The following is a 21930-nucleotide window of genomic DNA, read 5'->3' on the forward strand; positions in this document are numbered from 1 at the left end:
CTACTCAGCACCAATTTGCTCATTTACTACTGTCTCTTCTCTTAAAATTACACCCAAAATTAGCTAAACCTCAAACTATGAATTATATTTATCAAATAAGCGATTTCAAAAATCAAGTGAGGCCAAAATTTACGTTTATTCAGGCAAGGCCAAAGCTTCAGTTGGACCGACTCGCACTTGCGCACTTTAAAAAGATGCTGAATATCAGTAGAGGAGGAGGCTGGAGCCTCATTCTGGTGGTCAGTGCAAATTAGCCCGTTAGTCGCAGTTTTGTCCCGAGCCAATTGTTTGTTTAAGATAAGAGGAGGCCGAGCAAACATGATATTTATGTTTAGAATATTCACAGTAGTTTGCGTATTGTCTTTATAAACAAATCCATGTCTAAATAATAGCTTTAGCCGGGGAAACCTTTAAGCTAACTTAGTGGACGTGCAATTACGACGGTGAGGGATGTTGTTCAAGCGTGCCCCTTCATGTCTACATGTAACTCATATATTAAGGGCTTTAATTCAGTCGCCTGTCAACTTGAGCCCACCATTCTCCACTATCATTTTACAGGGCAACAGCCGGCCGAAAAGAGGATAACAGCAACCACAGAGCTGTCATGTATTAAGACAAGAAGTGTGTATGCAGGGCTTGGAAACATTCACAGTGGGGATTCACAATTCTGTCAGCAAACTTAGCTGTATGTCTAGGATCATGTTCAGTACAACAGCAGCTGCTCCTTTGTTTCTCACCTCCTTGATGTGTGTTGACTACTATAAACATGTGTTTTAATGTCTCTCACACCACCTTCTTGTCTAAGCAGGTTAAACAAATATCCTCAAAGCTGCAGGCTTGTCTCTGCCTTGTTCCAAAGAGAGAAGCAGCTCAGTGTTTGTCTTTTGGTTGGTGACAGCACAAGAACATGTGGTCATGCAGTGGCCAATACCAAGCCCAGAGCAGGCAATCAGCACTGTCAGACTTGCAGCAGCAGTGCTGGCACAGGAGAGAGGAACTCTGCCATCCTCCTGCAGAGAGAAACTCCCCCTAAAAGAGACAGAGAGAGAGAGAGAGAGAGGGATTTGGTTACAGAGCAGAGGATGAGGATGCAGTGGGATGCTATGTTGCAGAGGAGTCTGCAAGGACGCAAAAACAAACAGGAGGACAGGCTGTGTGATCCAGATCTCAAGATGTAGGAGCCACATCAGAAGAGCCCTCAGTCAAAGTGTGTCTGTGAACGCACCATAACATCAGGGGACTTCTGTTTCAAGGATAGTGAAGGTGGAGAGAGACGCAACCTGAGAAGTCCCCCCTCCACCTCCACAGAGGATGACAAATTAGTCTTTACTCTGCAAGGAGCGAAAGCATCACCCTGAGGTTAGTGAAGTGCAAAGTCATACACCTGATTTGAACATGTTCTCACTTATTCCATCTATTCAACTGCACTTGTTTTTGTCCAGTATGGAAATGAGTTGTGTGTCCATCAGTGTTGCTGGTGATTTCTTCATGTTCTGCCACTTGTTATGATAAACTATGGCTGTATTCGGTCAGTGTGCTGTTTGTGAATGTGCTCCTGTGCCAGCTGACTTGTCAGGGAAAAAGCATGGTGATGAAGTGGGGTTTGTTTTGTCTTGATGTGATGTCGTTATCCAGGATCAGATGTTGTCCACAGCTCAGCAGATGCTGCAGGATAGCCGCTCCAAGATCGAGCTGATCCGACTGCAGATTATCAAAGTCACCCAGGCGGGCAGTAGCGGTGGCGGCGGTATTGGCGGTGATGGTGGCAGCAACCATGACAGCTCTACACATGGAGGTCAGAGTCCTGGACCATGACTCCCTTACAGGGTCACAAAATGTTGCACTGGAGGTCAAGGAGAGCATTTTTTTATATACACAAATTGTCAGAATTTGTTTTTAATTTACAGACATGCCTTCTTCATGCAAAATTAGGGATGTTTACCAGCCTCCAAGCTTCTTTTAGTATGTAAACTAGTTCAAAAGAGGGACGAAATTATCTATTAAAGGATTCAAATTCTGTCTGTCACCAACTGCAACAACATCAGCGCATCTGTGACACAATTTATGGCTTCTTTGATACAGTCAGATTTTCTGAATGTAGAGGAGTAAGCTGGCTCAATAAACCAGAAATCTATTAGAAACAAATAGATAACAAATAGCTCACTACATCATAGATAACTACATTGGCACAATACAAATGAATGAAAACGACCATTGAACCATAACAAATGGGATGGAGGCTTGGTAGAGTTAAAAGAAGGGGGTTACAGGTATGAATACTTTGTCTTATCATAGCTCTTAAACTTCTCTCTTTGATGGATCTCAGGCGCTTTTGTAAACATTGCCAATCTTTATTTAGTTGTTTTGCTGTTGATGTTAATCCAGATATGTGGTTTGAAAATGTTATGCTCTAATGTTCAGTTAAAGGCAGTAATTTATGTCTGAGCCCCCTTTCATTGAAGAGGTTTAGGTGGGCATGCTGTTAACAAGCTGCACAAATGTATTTTAGTTTCAGGTAAGTTTTGTGTGTCCCCAAAACAATCTAGATAATGCTTCGAAAGCATGTCCTGTGAAGATGTATGGGTTTTTGGTTTGAAAAATGTCAGGTAGTAGAGTAGACAATATCAGCAACTTCAGTTCAGGAGTATCAGCGCTAGTTTCAAAAACACATATGGGTTAAACCGTGCTTCCTGCCAACTGTCATCTTTGTGAGTGTTATTTGTATAATGCGGAAATTGAAACCACTCTGACAGCATTAACAGAGAATGAGAGTAAATGTGACCTTTAATTCTAAACTGGAGATGTGTGCCATTTGAAAACTCTGAAACTAACACTTACAAAATTATTCCTGGCTTGAAAGTAAAAGGGTATGAAATGCGAGACAAGTAACTCTGTATCTTGTTTCCTCAGCTCATATTTCATTCTCCTGACCCCTGAACCCCTTTCCTTTCATAGATTCCTTATAATGTTGTGATCTGCCAGATCTTCTCTACTATTGCAGGCTGTTTAATTCATCATAAATCATTCAAGCTGTTTAGGAAAAGGATGATGAAATTGACTTTCTAACTTTCTAAAACTATACATAAGTCTAGTTTTCATAAGACTAAAGTATCACATTTAATCTAACTGCTAAGTGCTTGTCTCATTATGTTAACTTAACAACAGGTGAAAGGTTTTTCTTCCAGTCATTTTTATACTTTTAGAGCTTTCATACATTTTTGATAAGTGTCAGCTAAATGCCAGAAATATATTTTTAAAAAAAGACCTTTGCCTGGAGCACAGTGACATTTTAGACAAAGAGGCTCACTTCTGCTTTATAAATACTGATTGCAGGAATGAAAAGAGTTTCAGGATCTATGAGGATGTATCACTTGTCTGAAATGAATTTGTTCATTCTGAAATACTCTCAGGGATCTGTCCGGTCGCTGTCAGTCCTTTGGACGTTCGTTTGGCAGAGTTGCAGCACTACATGCAAAGAGAGACAGATGCGTTGGTGCTGGCCAAAGATGTGGTAAAGCAGCTGGATGGAATCTCATCACTGGACCAGAAGGCTCTGGCTGAGGTAGGACTCTCAGTCAGTTTATTTACAAGTAGCTTGAGTTCAGGGGAGCCAGAACTCTGATGTACAATCTAAATATGGGGAAATAGATAAAGGCTGGCAGTAGTAGTGAACATAACAGAACATTTCATGTTACTATACACTTCGTTTTACATGATAACTGAATTGTAGAGTAACCTCTGGCTACAGAGAAAGATGTCCACTTGTAACATGTTGAGAACGTTTCGGTTTCCCCGAGCCCCCTCAGTTTTGAAGGCTGATAGAGATATTTGTAAATTGGAACTAATATTCAGTATTTTAAATCTGGCTCGTTTTCTTGTCAAAAAGCTTGTTTCCTAATAACATCAGATCATCAAAACTCTCCAAGAAAACCAGACTGACGGTCAGCAGCTCCATAAGATAAGGGGATCCACCATACACAACGACAGACAAAGTACGGGATACATGAAGAATACATTTATAAAGAAACCTTTAAGGATCATACCTGCGACTTTGCAAGTTTTAGCCAACTTGCAAATCATGTATACTTCACACCGTATTACTGCTGACCATTTTTACAGCACTCTTGAAACTTGCTTGAGTTATGTTATCAAGTTCTAGTTCTCAATCTAGTTTAAGTTTAGAGCATTAAAAAAAAGAGTTTGCCATTTGATTTTTATGTCAAATGTTTATGTTCTTGATTTGTATTGAATGGGCTAAGACATCCAACAGCACAGTTATGGTCCTTACGGGTTAAATGAAAACATAAAATATGCAACCAAAATAAAGTTTAATGCTGGGTATTTGATACCGTTTAGTTTTGGTCAGAGCGGCACCTTCACTGGACACTGATTAGCTAAAAGCTGTTATTTAATAAAATCACAAAATAAAAAGGAAAAATCTTCAATCCTCGTTTAAGTCTAAAGTCTGGAAAGCATGTTTATGTTCAAAGTGAAGCGACACTAACCGTAACCTAAAATACCAAACAGCACTATATTTAAAAAGACCAAACAGAGCAACACATGTCATCTTCCCGTCAGGCTCAGTCCCGGGTGCAGGAGTCCTCCCAGAAGCTGGATCTTCTGCGACTGTCCCTGGAGAAATGCCTAAAGGAAAAGAATCAGGAGCCTCCACAGCAGCCTGCAGGGGGGGTCGACCCTTCAGAGGGACCCCCGTCTTCCCAAAACTCCAGACCTGGATGTTCTCTGTCCAGCTCCCTGTCCATCTTCTCTATCAGACCTGCCTCCTTGACTGGTACGTATCATTGAAAGTGTGCTGTTTCTGAACGATACTGAGAATAAAGATCAAATTGAAAATGTTTTTCTTTTTTGTGCGTGTATAGAAATAGATGCATGATTCATTTTCAGCCACTTAAAAAGTTTGTATGAGTAAGTGTGTCTGTATGATAAAGAGGGTCACACTTACACTTCAGGTTTAAGTGGTTCAAATAAAGTCAAGCATTTTCTCCGATTCAGCCAGATACGCAGGTTATGGATTCTGCACAATACCTTGAAATTAACATTTTAAACCACATGTCTTTTTAAGAAAACAATTGCAAGGTTGATTTTTGTTTTTGTATTTTTTCGCTGATCATGCAGCTGTTCTCAGCAGTATCGTGTGCGCCCAGTGTTTGAACATGGTTCACCATACGCTGACCTATGGCAGTCGATAATCGGATGTAATCTGTTGGTTTAGGATGGTTCAGTTGTAAGCCAGTCTCCCCCTTCACCAGGCAAAAAAAGGCCTTTTGATGATGTAATGAGGAGACAAATCCTGGAGTTGCTCTGTTGGCAGAGAATAATGAGAGCAAGTCTCAGCAGTGAAAACACTAGGGCTGGTTTTCTGCTGCACAGCTGTTGGCACTACAGAGAAATTAAGAAAATGAAGATGTGAAAGCTCAGTGTGCAGCTCCAGACAGTGCCGATTAAAGGCTTCAGTTCAATTGATTTATTCATGCTGACAAATGAAAGGTTTTATTTTAAAATGCTGCTTTCATTCTGATCAGCTGTCTTAACTGAAATTCATTACCAGGCACTAGAAACACTCATAGTTACACGCTGTAGTGTTGAAGTATTTAGTAAGAACAGTGCTCAAACTCACATCCAACTTGTGTGTTGTTACTTTTATATGACAGCAATGCTTATTTAATTTAGCGGAGGCTCTTATTAAATTGAGAGTCATTTTTTAAAGTCAAAATTAAATTCTCTTTATTATTTTGTCAGGTAAACTTGAAGTCAGGCTTCTTGGATGTGGGGATTTACTGGAACCTTTGACAAACCCAGAGCAGGTAAACTGTCCCACTGAGGAAAGTTCACCAGCTGCTCATGGGACAGACGGATCCTCTAGTAAGTGGACATTTTGCGTTTTCAGATTGTACTGCTTTGCCAACAGTTTAGCTTTCAGCTGTTTTTCCTATTGAAGTTACAGTAAGATGAAATGTTATTGATCACTCAAGTAACAGCAACAGAACCTAATAAGAAAAAATAATGATAATGATGATTAATTGAAGCTGTAAGCAGCTTTGAAAGGGCCCTCACGCCGTGACGCGCCACACCACGGACACACCTCTTGATGAATACTCATAGATAGCACCACTTCTCATGATCAATGCCTTTAGACTGCACAGGGAAAAATTTGAAGTAGATCGGATTAATTCTCTAGGAGTTCATTAAAGTACGTAACCTGTAAATCACAAAAATGACCATTAAAACCAAAATGGCCAACTTCCTGTTGGGTTTAAGGCATTGTTCCAAGAGGCTTTTTTGTGTTTTGCGCTTCATTTGCAGAAAGAAAGGAAGAAAGAAGAAGAAGAAAACTAATTCCTTCGGTTTCAATAGTGTCCTCCCAGGTTTCATGCTTAGGCCCTAATAATACAGTAACAGTACCTGTAATTACTGAATCATGTCCTAGGATAAGTTCTAGAGAAATGTTGGTATTAATTATAGTGAAAATAAAATAATTGGTACTTTTCCAATTGACTCCAATTACTTGCTTGCTAACCCGGAGAGTCTTTTAATGAGTGCACAGCTGGTCAACTAAACATGCAAAAATTTGATATTTGTCTACAGGCAAGCAATACAACAACTATGGAGATGTTTTATAATAATACATTAATAATGAATAAATATTCACTTGGGTTTAAATTGAGCTTTTCTTTAAAAAAACCAATCTCCTTTATCCCTTTTAGTTAGTGCCAAATTACATAGTTCTTTCCAGAAAACTTTGTTGGAAATTATTAGGGAATTATGTTCACCTATAAAATGAAGTGCCACGAAAAAATGAAATTGATGAAATAATAAAACACTAAAATGCAAACAGTTGTACGTATAAACATATGCTTGTTCAATTGACTGTATGTATTTGTATAATATACCCAAGGGCCCTATACTAACTGCTTTCAGAGCTTTCAATCGCATCTCATCGATGAATGGAGATAACTCAGTTGCATGGAGATATTTTGTTGTTTTGGTTACACAGATTTACAGTTGTTGCTTACAGATATTAAAAGCATTTTTCCTAAAATTGAAACATGAATAATTATTTAAAGGTTAATCTAATATTACTATCAGTGTTCATATTGCATTTTATTACATTATATCCTCTGGCAAGGATGGCTATGTCATTTCAGAAAGTAATTTGCTAAATGGCATGACATTTACTTGCTATTTTGTTAAAGCTGAACAGAAAAGACAAACGATAAACAAGTATAAACTCATTAGAAGTTTGCAGCTTTGGAAGTAGGAGGATCACTGTAGATTTTTCCTGTATGGCTCAATGCAAATAGCATGCCATTAAAAGGATTAAGGTTTCAGGTTTGATTCCAGCTAGGGTGATCCACTCTAGTTCCCTTCATCCTACCTGCTTGCCTTGTATGTGTGTTGTAGCCTCTTTTAGCTGCTCCATTTTAGTATTACGCACATTTACTGTAAGGTTCCATCTCGGCACTCTCATCAGCGTAACTTCAAGCAGCATTAGCAGCTGTTTTCAGCTGACGGCAGACAGACACAGTTAGAGACTAGCTGGTGAAGAAAGTGGAACATTTAGCAGCTAAAGGGACCGATAAAGGTGCATCTCATAAGATTGGAATATCGTATAAGTTCATTTATTTCTGTAATTAAATTCAAAAAGAGTGAAACTTTCGCATATGTCAGATTCATTAAATATAAAGTGAAATATTTCAGACCTTTTTTTGTTTTAATCTTGATGATTGCGACTCAAAGCTCAGGGAAATTAAAAATCCATATCTCAAAATAATAGAAAATTAGAATAAAGAATACACACTACCGAAATATCGATCTCCTGGATAGTTGAAAAGTTCTGAAAAAGGTTCATTTATGCACTCAGTCCTTGGTCGGAGATGAATTTCTGCATCATGGTGGCGTGGCATAGAGGCAATCAGCCTGTGGCACTGCTGAGGTGTTATTATGGAAGCCCAGATTTCTTTGATAGTGGCCTTTAGCTCGTCTGTATTGTTGGTCTAGTATCTCTCTCTTTCCTCTTGACAATACCCAATAGATTCTCTGTGGGGTTCAGGTCAGGCGAGTTGGCTAACCAGTCAAGTACAGTAGTAGTCACAGTAACACCATGGTCCGCAAACCAGTTACTAGTGGTTTTGGACCTGTGGGCAGGTGCCAAGTCCTGCTGAAAAATGAAATCAGCATCTCTACAAAGCTTGTCAGCAGATAGACTAAAACCTCCTGGTAGAAGCTACATTGAGTCTGGACTTGATAAAACACATGGTTTCAGTGTTACATTCTGTCCCTCAGTGGAGATCAGCGTGGTGCTCAGGCTGGACACCAGAGTGGTCGGCCAGACACGCTGGGCAGCCGTCAGCAGGCTGAGCTGGGATCAGACATTCTGCATTCAGCTGGAGCGGGTGAGTCCAGTCACCGACATGCAGTCAGTCTGAGTATGTTTACACTAGTCTAGTAGCACACTAGTGTCTCCACTTATAAACTTAATAAAATGATAGGAACCACTGCCACTGGGGTTTATCATTTATTCATTCTGTTAGCAATGAAACTGCCATTTTCACCCCAGCAGTGTTTTGTGTGTTGGTTGCATTATGTGTTGAGTGCTTGCAGACAATTTCCACAACAATACCCTTATTATCATACTTTTGATCATATTTCCACTCTTTGCTACTGTATATTTTCAACCCCACTACATTTTTTGAGGGAAATGTTGTACTTTTTATTACATTTATTTGACAGCTTTAGTTACTAAGTAGATTTAGATTTTTAATACATCATCTAATTAATTATGATGTATAATTAAACATTACCCAGCAGTATATAAAGCAGTTAAATAAGTAAGCAAATATTGATGCTAATACTTTTGTAATTAAATAAGATTTTGACTTTTACTAGTAACAGAGTAGTTTTACACTGTGGTATCAGTACTTTTACTCAAGTAAAAATATCTGAGGACTTCCTCTACCACTGATCACATCTGTATCAAATGAGTGAACTCAGAAGTTGAGAATGAACTCAGCTTTGTTTGTTGCCATAATGAAAAATGAAAGCAACATTACAATGTACAGTGTGCAGATCATCATTATATTCTTTATTACAATATCGTTTGAGAATGGAAGTTCATTCTTGGCAACTGGCAAGATAATGTAAGCTTAAAAGGGGTGGTGATGGCGCATAGATAAGATGCTTGTCTTTGGTGTGGGAGACCTGGGTTCAGATCCCACTGTGAGACCTCCACCATTGTGTCCCTGAGCTTTGGATAAAAGCATCAGCTAAATGAATAAATGTAAAAGTACACTCAATAGATTTTAATTTCTGTTTCATTGGACCTTTTGAGTTTAGATTACTTTGTGACTTATTAAATCTTTAATTTTATTGATATTCAGAAACCCGGATCCGGTGTTTATATGCTACAGTATCCTGGTTTCTATGGTAACACTCCACATTGCATATTCAGGTCTCTCAAAACCCGGATAAAAGCTTCTCCAGTGGCTTGTTTCATAAACCAAATGCATCTTAGTCTGGTTCTCTTTGGGTTACCTGGGGATCCAGTATAGCCGGTATAATGTAGCTGGTCATGATAGTAATCACAAGTCAATCACATGTGAGTGAGTGGAGTAGTCAGTATGACATTACATATAGAAAGTGTTAGAAAACTCAAAAACAATAGCTCCACTGCAGATTTCCCGTCATTTAAACCCCCTTTATAGAAACATAGCTTCCAGTATTCGTGACTCATTTTTCATTCTGATCCACGCCACCCACATTCCAGCAGTCTTTCCTGTGTATTTACTTCCCTCCAGAAACAGGACGCCATTGAAACACTGCAGATCAAAGACAATATGTTCTCCTTGTATGATGAATCTACAGGACACTCTGTGACACTGGTGCAGATAGAAACAGCATCGGCAGCTTACAGGCTGTAGTAACGCCATATGTGCTGACACACATAATATAGCAACTACAGGACCTTACAGACTGTACAAGGACACCATACAGGGCACAGTACACAGGAAATATACTCAACATATCAGGAGGTACATTTAAAAAGGAAGCCTTGCTCTAACTGTGAGATTTCTGCTAAAAACCTTCCTTAAAAAAGCCATATAGATATGGACAGAAAGGGTTTCAGAAGTTTGAAAGAAAAAAGTGGTTAATAAATTAAAGTACTGAACTATTTTGAGGTACTTCACTTCTGTTTATGCTACTTCACTACATTTCAGAGGGAAATAATGTGCTTTTTACTCCACTACTTTCACTTGACAGCTATAGTTAAGTAGTTACTTAGCAGATTTTACATACAAAATGCAAAATTATCTTATAAAATATACTTTTATTGATTAACTGCTCAGTAATGTATAAGGTAGTTAAAAGTAGTTCCACCTTTATCAGCTACTACATTAAAACTAGAATGGGCATTTCCTTAAGAAACCGTTATCCCGAAAAGGGGGCCAAACTCAAAGTGAGTTTGGCCCCCTTTTCGTTAACATGCTGTGAGCAGGGTTTTGTCCATCAATCTCTGGATCTGGAACAAGAGCAAGACCTCCACCACCGGACTACTCAGATACACTGTGAAGGGAAGGCTTTCAAGTTTCTTTGTCAATCATGTCTTATTCTGACAAAAAAATGCCTCCTAAGCACCAATAGAAGGCATGTTTTGCTTATAAACATTTCTGTGATGACTACTGCGCTGAAGAATAAAGAATGAACATACATGCTTTTATCCAAAGCAACTTAAAATTGCTATACATGTCAGAGTTCACACAAGGGGTTAAGTGTCTTTCTCAGGGACACAATGGTGGATGGGTCACAGTGGAGGATTGAACCCAGGCCTCTCACACCAAAGGCAGGCGTCTTACCCATTGCGCCATCACAGCTATTGAGTTATCAAGCTATTAAGTCTTTTACAGCACAATTCTTTGGCTGTTCATTTATTTTATTCTTCACCAGCGGAGTAGCCATCACAGAGCAAAACATGCCTTCTATAAACTCTTCTGAAAACTAAACGTCCACTGAGCAGGATTTTGACATTTTGAGGGAGAAAAGGCATGTGGCTACATTTTGGTGCCTTTTTTGTGCTTATAGAGGTAAATATACGTGACTAGCAGCAGTTTACAAAAACATTTCTGGTCTGCAAAATCCTCCTGTCTCCACTCTAACTGATCACATGACACACTGGTAAAGTATGCTAAAAGCTGTAAAACCCTTCATTTTGGAAGGGCATAGCTCCTAAGCTAAACCACTTTTTTAGCAAACACCAAATACAACTTTGAAAGATCAACATCTTTTCTGCAACTTACAGCTGAAATTGAGTCTCTAGCTGCACATATGCCGGAGCACTAAGCTCTTAAAGTTGGAAGAGTGGAGTCCCTGCTCCCATAGGAACCCATTCATTTTAAAATGCATAAAAATATTAATATGAAATCAACCATTACAGATATCAGCAACACAGGTAATAGCACCCATCTCATGAAGGAACCAAGTTTGTAGGACAAACAGTACAGGACTAGTTAGATGCCAAAGAACGGCGGAATAAATAATAAAAATAATAATAATAATGAGCGAAGAGAACAAAAGTGTGAGAGCTGCAGCTCTCACACTAATCAACACTCTGACAAGGCCATTCTGCACAACTTGCACTCTGCAGCTGCCGAACTGCACTGGTTTATTATTGTTGTAGTTCTGGCTCTCACCAGCAGGTGTCTCCCTAATACCGACATATATTAATTCATCACAGAATCTCATTTATTACACAGAAAATGAACAGGAAGATAATAAGATAAGGAAGATAGTAAAAGCATTTGTAGTGCTGAGAGGTGTTTTGTTTGTTTGGTTCAAGAATTGAAACAGAAGAAAGTGCTACCACTCAATTAAAATTATCCAGTCTCCACATCTGAATCAGATTATTATGTCTGTACATTGCACATATTCATTATACTTTATGTGAACATTTAAACATTCACAGTTTTATAATATATATATATATATATACCAAAGCAAATTCTTTGTATGTGAAAATGTATTGGCAATAAACTAAAGAATATAAAAAAATAAAGGCTGATTAAAACTTCAAAATCCAAGAAGTATTAGAGCAAAATATATTGTTTGTTTTCTTTATTGATTTTAAACACAGAACACTACAATCCTAAAATCTATTTCCAATTGGAAATATCATTGGAAGAAAAGACAAAATATATATTGAACTTCAGCTGAATTCATCAAAGAAAATCAAAATATATCAAACACTTAAGGCCCAAATTCATCGTCCACTTCATGAATTAATTAAATAACCCTAGTCAACCCCTCATATTCTGTTATAGATAAATTCAAATTCGTCACTTAATGTTTTTGTTCACTGATTGTGTGCTTGTTGTGTCTCCTGTCAAATTGCTGATAGTCTCGAGAGCTGGAGGTCAGCGTCTTCTGGCGTGACCGGAGGGCGATGTGTGCTGTCAAGTTCCTTCGACTGGAGGAGATGATGGACAAGCAGAACACAACGAGGAGTTAAGTCTGGAACCACAGGGGCTTCTCTATACCAAGGTACACAAAGAACGGCCTACAAATTCGCAAATGTATGTGAAATTTATTTGATCATTTCTGGGGTATTAAAAGTCTTCAAACCACATTGAAAATAATGAAAGGTAATTTGTTTGCTTTGATATATGGCTGGGCAATAAAACAATAATGATAATTGCAATTGCAATATAATTTTCCTCAATAACAATATAACAAATGTTCAATATGTCAGCAATAAATGTTTGATTCAATTAATTTGAATTATGAACGAATTAGCACTCAGTATTTCTGTTAAGACATTTATTTTGTTGAGGAAATGGGACTGAATAAAGATTTACTAATCATATTTGTTGAAAAATGATTTTATCAGAATCATTTTGAATGTTCTACCTCAGATTTGTGAAGCGATCCACTATTGGGCATCAAGTGTTTGTTCTGACCATGAAGAAAAGTTTAAAACCACAATTAATCTTCCGATGTCTTCATCTTTCACTCAGGAGCAAAAATCTGCCTTCAAACTTGAAAGAAATAATAATTTGACATTTATCGTTATCGATATCAAATGGTATGAAATGTTTTTATCGTGATAACATTTTTGGTCATATCGCCCAGCCCTTGACATTTACTTGACAGCTATAGTTAACTAGTTACTTTGCAGATATTACATACAAAACGCAAAATTATCTAATAAAATATATAGTTTTTGATATATAGTTTTTGATCTGCTCAGTAGTGTATAAAGTAGTTTCAAAAGGAGTTTCAAAGGATGTTTTGGAGTGGAGTTTTAAAAATGTTTTTAAATTTTTTGAAATCTTTATTTCTTGCATATTACACATTTTTTATAAAAAATTTGAGAAACTCTTTATCAAGGCATAAACCCAAGTCTAGGTCCATAATAATAAATTCTTCTGTTCTTGATTTTGCAGCTTCGATTCATTGACACTATTGTTGAGCGGCAGCCGAAACTGAGACGTCAGCGATGTATCTTCACTAAAGAGAGAGGTACAGATGAACAACCTTTCTTTGCTTGTTGTTGATTGATTTGTATATATACAATATTTTATTCTTCCTCAGGGAAAAACTTTCTCAGAGCAGCCCAGATGAACATGAATTTTTCCACATGGGGTCATCTGATGATGAACATCCTCCCTCGCTACAGCTCCTTCACCACATTCAGCTCGTCCCTCTCTACCACCCCCGACCTTGTGGCCAACGGCACCCTACGTCCAACTGAGAAGGAGCCTCAAACCACCACTCCACTGCCAAGGTCAGAAATATTTAGTAATAGTTAGTAATAATAAGTATCATAAGTTGACCTGACATAGTATTAGATCAATATCAAAATCAATACATTTGTAGATGGTTTTCACTGGACAGGAAGGGTATGAAAAATTGTATTCTGAAAAGTAACTTGTAACTAAAACTGTCAGATAAATTTAGTGGAGTAAAAAGTTACTCAAGTAAAGTACAAGTACCTAGAATTATTACTTAAATTTTAAATTTTAAGTTCTGTACTTAGTATAAACCTCCGCCACAACTGTACTAATTTCCAACTTGCATTGTAGCATCCTCTGAAATAGCATGTTTGTTTATTTTTTGGTTTTGATTTTTACAAAGCATTACTGTTTAGCAAGTTGAACATCCCACATGTCAGAGCTTCAGACCAACACTTCCATGGGCCAGCACATACTTTAGTGAGTGTTGAAGCTGAACAGTTGCCTTTTTTTGTTGTTGTTTTTTCTTTGTTCATCTGCAGCAAAGCTCCAGTGATCAGACTCAGCATCACTGAAGATCAGCGCTCTCCCACCAACACTCCCGCCATCATCAGTACAGCACACGAAACCTCATCTGTTGCACTGCAAGAAAAACTGGTAAATGACTATAGATGAACCTGCTGTTTAGGGTATTTTCTCTTTACTTTTATCCAAAGTGACTTCAAATGAGTGAAACAGTAGCAAAAGCCTAAATTATTTGAAGCAATATAATACTAAGACTAACAGTCTAAAGCCACACTAGCGGCTCTGTGAGGCTCCGCTAAAATGGCTAAAAACATGTTTCCTGTAGGTTTCATTTTTCTTTCTATAAGATGTAGCTCTAATTTTTAAAACCAAATGCTTGAAGAATGTCATGTTTGATTTAAAAAAACATGTGTGGATATGTGCAAGTTTATCATCTACCAGATTACATAAATGTATTGCTGTATTGCTGGAACTCCATTTATACTTCACAATAGGTCCTGTGGGTAATACATAATTTCATTTTAAGAAACTAAAATAAATATGTAATAATAATGTAATATAAACATTTGATCAGGTACAAAAGAAGAGAGACCTATTGATGTTGGGATGTGATTTGTGACTGTGTATCATAGTTGTAACTAAATAGTAAAATGTTCTAAACTTTGTCTCTATTTGCAGTCATCCATAAACAACACAGAAGGAAGTGAAGATCAGCCTGTATCTGCTTTAAAGTACACACACACATTCACACATACACATGTATACACAGACACTATCTTATATACTATAAAGTTTAAATATTCTTCTAATCTTTGTCTTTTTTTCTCTTTCACAAGGATGCAGATGGAAGATTACAAATATATTTCAGTTTTGGGTAGAGGACACTTTGGGAAGGTAACAGTTTTTAAGCTCATCACACTTAATCAAAACAACTTCTGTTTGTCCTCAATTGGTTGCTGGTGAATGTTTCTCTCTAGGTCCTGCTGGCAGAGTTTAAGAAGACAGGAAAACTGTACGCCATCAAAGCCTTGAAGAAAAAAGACATTGTGACTCGTGATGAAGTGGACAGGTGTGTGTGAAAGGGCTGGGAAAGCTTTAATAATTCACTTTATCCAAATAACCAAAGAAAACCCCAGGTATACCAGGATCCACCCAAATGATAAAGCATTCTGTCTTCGGTAGCGATTAGTTCCAATACAAACTGTACAGAGTGACGTTTGTGAATTATCCAGGTTTACATTTGTTATACAGGTCAAGGAAATGTATTTGTTTCAGAGTCACTAAATCAAAGGTGTTATTCTGCAGCCTAATGAGTGAGAAGAGGATCTTTGAGATGATCAACGCATCTAGACATCCCTTCCTGGTGAACCTCCACGGCTGCTTCCAGACCAGCGACCATGTCTGCTTTGTCATGGAGTATTTACCAGGCGGCGACCTCATGATTCACATCCACAACAATGTCTTCACTGAGGCCCAAACCAGGTCACTATGTCCTCTTGTTGCTTAAAGACACTCCACTGTTAGCAAACAATATGTTGTGTTTAATGTACAAGCATTTATATATTTATACTGGTCATCACACACTTCACACTCTTATAAAAAACATCTGTGGTCTCTCGATGATAAAAAAAAAGCCAGTAAATATAGTTACTTAAGTTTTTTTTTTTTTTTAATTGGTAATTTATTTAGGGTACATCACAGAAATCTTCTGGGGTTGGAAAAACTTTTCTTCATTACTATTTAATGTGGCACAGCAGGTGTGGTCATAATCAGTATTATAATCCATAATCTAAAATCTATTGTTGTTGTGTGCAGGTTCAATTCAGCATGTGTCCTGCTGGGTTTAGAGTTCCTGCATCTCAATAAAATCATATATCGGTAAGTCACCCCAGCCAAAGTGATGTCATGTCATTGTACAGGTACTGAAGCGTCAGGCATAATTACATGTTCTGTTTGTTTTACAGAGATCTGAAGCTGGACAACCTGTTAATGGATGCAGATGGATTTGTAAAAATCACAGACTTTGGACTTTGTAAAGAAGGTGAATTGATTTAGCACAGGATCTACACATCACCTAACTCTTCTACTTTACCCACCAAACACACCTGCTACTACTTATTTGTGGCTTATTTACACCAGATTTACAGAAAGTCTCTAGAAAATCCCAGTGAAAATAGGTGCAATCTATGTATGGACGCAATCGATCTTGTGTTGATTTCAGCCCGTTGATCTTTGGGCACCTGAGTCTGAACGAGTGGCAGCATGCATTGCTGTTTTCCAGAGTCAAAAATGGTCAAATCCTAAACATAGTGGCTTTATTTACTCCTATTTGATCAATCTTGATTTAGACCTTACACAGAACTCTTCTTAAGTCTTTTGTCACAACACCTGTAACAGAGCTGTCACTGTTTTGGCAGGGATGGGTCATGGAGATCGGACCTCGACTTTCTGTGGCACTCCTGAGTTCCTGGCTCCTGAGGTCCTGACAGACGACAACTACACCCGAGCGGTGGACTGGTGGGGGATGGGTGTTCTCATCTACGAGATGCTTGTGGGAGAGGTTGTTAACACGTATTCAATTCTCTGTGTTCCCCCTCTCCTCAGTTCCACCAGCATTTGTAACTCCGTGTCTATATTCAAAGCTTTGAATGACATGGTGTTCACATTTGACCGCAGAGTGTAATTGTAGATTTAGCTATTAGTAAGTCCAGAGTTTTATTGATAACTTAGCACCTGTCTTCCCTGCAACTAGTCTCCATTCCCTGGTGAGGATGAGGAGGAGGTGTTCGACAGCATTGTCAATGATGATGTGCAGTATCCGGAGTCTCTTCCTCTGGGTGCTGTCTCCATCATCCAGAAGGTAAATGCCTCTTATGTGTTGCTCTTCCAGTCCCACTTAACTCTGAGGCCATATTTTTTTTTATTAAAAAAGGCCTAGTTTGGTATTTGTCAACCTGGAACCCTTGTTTCCACATTTTTGTGTCTATGTGAGTAATAGGGGCAACATTTTTTAAAATCCAGTGTTGAGCAAGCGCCAAACAGTGAAACTGGGCTGCAAAGTACAAGGACGAATACGTCTACTAAAGTGCTTGTTTTTGCCACTGCCAGGCTCTTTGAAAGGGTAAGATCCTTTGTGTTTAACCAGAAACTGTTGCTATATCTCACTTATTAAAGTCACCACACTCCATTGACAAACACAGTAATTTTACCTTGCAGAACGCAGCAGTTACTGGTCTACCGCTGCCTCAGTCGGTTAGTTTGTTTGTGTTACATTGGTATTTTGTCACAATTACACAAACAAACTAACCGATCGAGGCAGTGGTAGACCAGAGAGATTAAATTATTGTTTTTGTCAAGGGAGTCTGGTGGTTTTGGCGTGAGTGATATAGCGACTGTTTGTGGTTAAATAAAAAGGATCTTACTCTTTAAAAAAGGTGTGTCTCTGTAGGGATCATTTCTGCAGTGTTGTTACAGCGCAGCCTCTTTTCTGCGCTCGCTCAATACTAGACCAGGTTGCAAAATCAAGGTATCAAGTTAATTTATTTATTATTTACAAGACATGGTTGTACAATTAAATGAAATACTGTAGTCCCCTCCAGCCACATGTATATAACTAATTATTAAGTTTATATTAGAATTTGGTATCCTGGCATAATGTAAAAAGTAGCAACAAGATAGTGATGATGATGTGGTTTTCATCTTCACATAAAAAGTCTGACATTTGGGAAACAGTGTCCACTTTGACTGTGTTTGAGTACCAAGCATCATCGATGTAAACACTCTTGCTGGAGTCTTGTGCTTTGTCAGCTCTGCACACAGTCTGCCCGGCAGTGCTGGATCTGGTTATGGCTTAGCCTGTTAAATCAAAATCCAACAGACATCATTCAATGATATGATATTTCAGCAATAAAGCTGAAAAAATAAGATTAATAAGATTTTTAGTGTAGTAAAGTTTGAAGGAGCTACCAATTGCTGCATCTACATGAGCCACTGTTGCCATAGCATTTAAATACCGAACTTACACTTTAAGATCTTTATGCCTAGTTTTATACCCATTTTCCATTAATTCATTATGGCATAATTTGGTATATTTGAATATAAATGTTTATGGCTGAAAAGGTCAGATGTTGAGACAGACCCTGTTAAAAAAAGGCTGTAACAATCAGACAAAATGGGACTGTGATATCTGGTATTACTACATTTTTCACACTGTAGCTTTTTATGCACTAAGATATGATTCTCATTATTACAATAGAGAAACATTTACAGTCAATTAGGGATCTGGCTGTTAATGGAGTTTCTGCAATATCTTTATAGTATATTGATTGATAATTGACATTATTGTAAACTGATGAAAACCGATAAATGTTGAAAAACTCTCTTGATCCTTCATCTAGCTGTTGAAGAAGAATCCTCTGAAAAGGCTTGGAGGTGGAGAGAGGGATGCACATGAGGTCAAAGGAGAGAAATTCTTTGAGGTAAATCACTTTCTTTAACAGTACATACTCTAAATAAAGCTTAGGGTTTGCTACTAAACTTCTAAACCTCTTTGACGCTCTGCAGACATTTTGTGTGTTTGTTAAAATCCATGTCCACCACGTCTGATTCAGCCTAATGAGATATTGATTTGTATGGATTAATATGCACTGGCTGAACCTGCCAAGACACATCCAAGCTGTGATAAGCACTTCGGATTATTCCACAGCATTTAATATTGATTCAATATGAAATGATAACTTCATTGTTCACTTTGTGGAACCTTGTCTTTCAGACCATCGACTGGGAAGCCCTGCTGGCCAAGAAAGTCAAACCGCCGTTCCTGCCGGCAATCAAAGAGTCAATGGATGTCAGCAACTTTGACAGCGAGTTCACTCGACTCCAGCCAATCCTCTCGCCTCCCTCCAAGCCCTTCAGCCTCTCTGCGGAGCAGCAGGAAGCCTTCGCAGACTTTGATTTCTGCGCCTTGCATGGATAAAAGATGAGCTGAAAAGACCAGGGTGGGAAATCACTACCAGACAAATGCATCTGTTTTTGTTGCTGGGAAGTTTGTCCACTTAAGAGGTTACCTTGGCAGGTACACTACCATTATCATTTACGTATAATCAACTCCCTTATTGGCTAGTAAAATAAGTCAAGTTACCAGCTACTTTATTTTATTATTTTAGTTTTTTTGGACAAAAACATTTAAGCTGTGAGTTAACATTGACAGGATTTTTTAAAACTTTAGTCTTTGGTTTAGTACTGTATTAGTTGATTCATTTTATTTTTTATCAATTCATCCGTCAATTGGCATAAAATTGGTCTGTGACGTCCTTTGTAGTACAGATACTAAACATTTGCTTATTACAACCACAAATGTTTGCTTCATAGCATTTACATGAGTACTATGCCAATAAGCACTTTTTTAACTTGTAATGGCCTTTGTTTGTCATAACTTTTAACAGTTTATAGACAAAATTGATTAATCCAAAAAAAAGATAGACTAAAAGAATAATTCAGCATTTTGGGAAATAGACTTGTTAGCTTTCTTGCTGAGGGTGACATGAGAAAAAGCTGGAAAAAAGCTAGCCTGGCTCTGTCCAAAGGTAACAAAATCCACCTACCAGCCACTCAGCCCCGCTAGCTGTTTCCCTGTTTCCAGTCTTTGTGCTAAGCTAAGGTAATTGACCGCTGCCCGTAGCTTCATATTTACCGTACAGACATGAGTGATACCAATATTTATTTAATATATTTAATATAACATTAACATTAACATTATTTAACATTTAGGTATTTGCTATTGCTATTAACACTTCAAGCCCCTATATGATCACTTTATCTCTGGTGCAGTAAGTCTCACTTGATTACCCTTTACAGAAAGTTTCCCACCTTGGTCTTGATGGTACTACCAATAGACGAATACCTTGGATATATCTACAGCTCAATCATTTCCAAACAGGACGCTACATACGATCCCATGGCTGATTTCGCGGACTGTTCTCACCATCATTAAGTCAACAGCCAGTCGTCAATCAGATAACCAGGCAGCATCTTTTTTTGTTTTTAACCGAGCAAAGAAAGCGATTGTAGCCCTTTATATTCTCTGTGGAGAGTCAAGTTGGTTCTGACTGTTCCAGCAGTAATACAACTCTGCTATAAGAGTTTATTTATAAGATTTGGTCAGGTGAAATGTTGTACAAGTAGATGAAACAAAAGTGATAGAGGCAAATACAGGATGCTTGAAGAGTTTAACATCATCACCTCGTCCTTACACGTTATTCCTCTTGATAGTTTCCTTCCAATACTCCAACACTTGATAATTTGCTGTGTACCTGTCAAATTCAGGGGGTTTCAAAACTAATTTTCAAATTACAGTAGCCATGCAAGACATTTCATAAAGCTGTGATACTGTTTGATTGTTGTAAAAGACTGTCAAGAGAGGTCTGTCATTTTTTAGGGTTGAAGTTTAAGGAACATCCTGCTTTTCAGTGTTACATGTCATTCCAGTGTTCCTCCGTTTGAAGTCATAATTCCAGCGACTTTTCTTCTTGCTAAATTACATGATTTTGAAGATTTTGCATCTGATACACCAGTAGTTAAAGCAGCAACTGCCTGGACTCTGAATGCCTGTAAGCTGCCTTATGTTTCCTATATAAAATGATGATTGTCATACCTCTCTGAAAGTTAACATGTAGCCTAATGCTGACTCATATTGTGTAGCAGTGTTGGCTGCCTCAGTTTCTGGTGCTTCAGTCACAAACAGGGCATAATTATGTAATGTGGTAAGAAGAAATGTCTCAAGAATCATGACAACACAATATCACATAGGAAAACAACAATGACACAAAGGGGGAAGTAGATTTGCTACAGCCAACAACACTGACTGAAAGACAATTTTTTACTCAACAACACTACAAAAGGTTCAAATCAAATTAGCATTTACTGCAGAGCTATTGTATTATTATTTTGGTAACGCTGAATAATACGCTGCAGATCAGCAGATATATCGGTATCAGCACGCATATCAGCCAGCAAGTAAAATATGTACATATCTTGGTTACAGTTGTTTAAACAACAAATTCATGAGGTGTTTAAAAAAAATTGTTATCAGTTTTTTAAAATCAAAATATCAGTCTCAATAATTCAGGATTGGTCGGGCTATTACAGTCTCTATTCCAAAACGTTTACAATGGCAGCTTAGTTAACCAACTCACCAAACTAGCTAGGTTGTTACTCGGCTACGCTGTCTCCTTTAGCTGCTGATGTTAATATGCTAACGCTAACCTCTACTAGTGTCCTGCTAATAAATTTCAAGTTTATTATTCCAACAATGGTAAATGTAAAATTTTAAGGACTATTTTGTAGAAACATTTGACAAAACATAAAGCATAAAAACATTTCTCATCAAGACAGTGATGGAAAGCAAATCAGACATCACAATTTGCTAGATAAATAATGTATTAGCTAAACATGTATAAGCAATGAAATGATAGGTTCTTGGTCATCAACACATAAATTAACTTCATTTACCTATTTCCTTTTTAAAAAAAACATTATTGCCTTTGTAATAAACCAATGTCATTCTTGAAACTAATAACCAGCCGTAGCCTCTTCAAGCATCCTGTGTATTGGAGACAGATTCAGTTCGCTTTGTGGCCTTTGCTTATTATATTTATTTAGGATA

The 21930-nt window shown here is 37.9% G+C and overlaps 1 pseudogene; it reads left to right on the top strand.

Annotated features, from left to right (window-relative positions):
• The first annotated feature begins 2 nt into the window (after window positions 1–2).
• Window positions 3–19932, top strand: LOC119892255 (annotated as a pseudogene).
• Window positions 19933–21930: the final 1998 nt, after the last annotated feature.

This window comes from Micropterus salmoides, unplaced genomic scaffold, assembly GCF_014851395.1.
Source record: "Micropterus salmoides isolate LMB-PRFRI ecotype aquatic unplaced genomic scaffold, ASM1485139v1 Ms_hic_scaffold_7, whole genome shotgun sequence".
NCBI classification, from domain to species: domain Eukaryota; kingdom Metazoa; phylum Chordata; class Actinopteri; order Centrarchiformes; family Centrarchidae; genus Micropterus; species Micropterus salmoides.